Source organism: Dromaius novaehollandiae, unplaced genomic scaffold (genome assembly GCF_036370855.1).
Source record: "Dromaius novaehollandiae isolate bDroNov1 unplaced genomic scaffold, bDroNov1.hap1 HAP1_SCAFFOLD_85, whole genome shotgun sequence".
NCBI classification, from domain to species: Eukaryota; Metazoa; Chordata; class Aves; order Casuariiformes; family Dromaiidae; genus Dromaius; species Dromaius novaehollandiae.
The window spans coordinates 7,501-10,000 of NW_026991300.1; the positions used below are offsets into that span (position 1 = coordinate 7,501).

The following is a 2,500-nucleotide window of genomic DNA, read 5'->3' on the forward strand; positions in this document are numbered from 1 at the left end:
CGACGCACGAGCCGAGTGATCCACCGCTAAGAGTTGTCTCGGTTTCGGTCCCCGCCGCGCGCGCGGGGGGACCGGGCAGCTTTCGCAGCCCCTGGGGGGCCCCCCCCCTCCTCCGCCCCCTCCTCCTCCGCCCCACCGCCCTTCCTCACGCCGACGCCGGCTGCTGAGCAAGGGACGGCAGAGACGGAAGGAGAGAGAGAGCGAGAGAAAGAGAGGGGCTTGCCTCACTGACCGTACAAGCACAGAGAAAGGGGGGGGGAAACGAAGGGCAAACCCGAACGAGAAGGGCGGGGAGCCCTCGCTCCCGACCTGGGGACAAACCCTGTCTCGCTTCGAGTCCGGCCCAGGCGCCCGGCTCGGTCTGGCCCGGCAGGGAGCGGCGGGCCGGCCACACCGCCTGCCTCGGGATGTTGGGGGGGGTCCGTCCCCGCAGACCACCCCCCCCCCGCCCCAGGCGTCAGAGCCCGGCCGCCACCGGGAGCGGCGTCGCCCCGCCGCCCGCGCGCCTGCGGCCCGCCGGCCCCGCGCTTCCCAGCTCCCCGCTCGCCTCGCCGGCCCTCCGGCTCGACCGCCGCCGCCGCCGCCGCCGCGGCGCCCACACCCCCGCGCGCCCGCACACACCGCCTCGCGGGTGACGCCACGCGCTCGCCCGTCCCCTCCGCGGACAGACGCCCGGCGGCGGGCAGGCGGGCAAGGCGGCACGGACGGGGACGGCGCCCGCTCTCCCCGTCTCCACGCGGAGAGCGGGGCGGGCCACCCCCGCCGCCGCCCCACCACCGCCCACCCGCTGCCTGGCGGAGCCGGGCGGGGCAGAGCGAGGCGGGCGCCCCGGACGGCAGAGTGCCGGGGCGGGCGCGTAGGGTAGGGCGCCGCCGACGGCGGCCACGGCGGAAGACCCAGAAGCACCGGCCAGGGAGAAGGAGGAGACGCGCGGAGGCTCGGCGCCCGCACCACCCGCGGTGGGGGCTCGCCCTCCCGGCGGCGAGCACGCGCTCGCGCCCGGCTCGCAACGCTCGAGGCAGGCCGGCAACTAGGCCGACCGCGCGGCGTCTCTCCGCCGAGACCAGACCGCGGAGAGAGGGGGCAGGGTAACCCCTCTCCGTCCCGGCTGCCCGCGGGGCGAGCACGGGGCGCGCCGGCTGGCATGGGGGGGCGCGGCGCCCGCGCGCACCGACCCCCCGGCCCTCCGGCAGCACGCCCGGCCGCCTCCGCGAGTCGCATCGGGCCGCCCGAGTCTTTAAACCTCCGCCCGGCTCTCCAACCGAGAACCCTCGGGCCCGGAGCCCGGGGCCCATGGCCATCCCTGCCCGGGGCGGCTGCCGGCGGCCGCGGTGGCCGGAGGCCCTCTCCCCTCTCTCGCTCGCTCCCTCCCTCCCCGCCCCCCCCACCCCCACCGCGGGGGAGGAAGGACCGGGGTGGGGGGAAGCCGAGGCGGGGGGGGGGAAGGCACGGCCGGTGCGGCGCGCACGGTGCGGCACCCGGGAGGAGCACGCTGGCACACGGGACCACACGGGTGGGTCACCGAGGGGGGGGCAGGAGAAGCGCGGGCGCTAGGTACCTGGCCCTGGGGTGAGGGAAACGACCTGAAATCCCCGCGGGGGTGCCTCCCCCGCCGCCGCCCGCCACCGGGCCGCCGCCGCCTCGCGGCGACGGCGGCAGCCTCGGCAGCGGCGACGAGACGGGACGCGGAGGGGGAACCCGGCACCCGCCAGCCGGCCCCCGCGCCCCTCGGCGGAGCGTCCGCCCGCGGGGTGCGCCCGACACCCGCCGCCACGACCTCGTCCTCCTCCCGGGGCCCGGGGTTTCCCTCAGTAACCCGGCGCCGGGTGGCAGCTGCACCCGGGAGGAGAGCCGTGGCTCGGGCCGCCCACTCGGGCACGAACCGTCGCCTCGCTTGGCCTCAACGCGACGCCCCCCGCTCGGGGGCCCGGCGCCCGCCCCGCGCGCCATCCCGGAACGCCTGCCCCCGCAGGTCTCTGCGGACGGGCTGCTCCGCCGCAGCCCGCCGCGGGTCCGCCCCCCACAGCTTAGGGGTGGGGACCCGTGGGACCCGTCCCAACCCGGAGGGCCGTCTCCCTCGCCTCCGCGCCCGCCGCTTCCTCTCCCGCGGGCGCCGGGGAGTAGCCAAGCCCCGCCGCCCCTCACACGCACTGCCGCCCGCTCCCGCCGGGCCCTCCCCTGGGCCGGACCCCCCCCCCCCTTCCCCTTCCCCCCCCAGCGGCAGCGGAGCGCCGTGGGGTGGGGGGGCGGGGGGGGCGGGCCGCGGCTCCCGGAGACGGGCACCGGCAGCGGAGCGGGCACCAGCGGAGGCGAGAGGGGAGAGACGGGGGGGAGGCGGTCCCCCACCGGCAGCGGTGGAATCGGCAGCGGGCTCTCGGCGAGCGAGCGCGGCCTCGGGAGGGCCGTGCACCCGCCGGCGGGCCGAGCCCCGTGCTCGGCCCCGCGGCGCAGAGTGCGGGACAGGCGAACTCGGGTACGCGCACGCGGCAGCCGGGACGCG

General features: G+C 79.6%; 1 non-coding gene across 1 annotated transcript in view; it reads right to left on the reverse strand.

Moving 5' to 3' along the window:
• LOC135325681 (5.8S ribosomal RNA) overlaps positions 1-35 on the reverse strand; it is a 153-nt gene extending 118 nt beyond the window's left edge. The window contains exon 1 of the ribosomal RNA XR_010386499.1: positions 1-35. This exon is cut by the window's left edge and continues 118 nt beyond it. This is a non-coding gene — a ribosomal RNA (5.8S ribosomal RNA).
• Between the last annotated feature and the right edge of the window lie 2,465 nt (positions 36-2,500).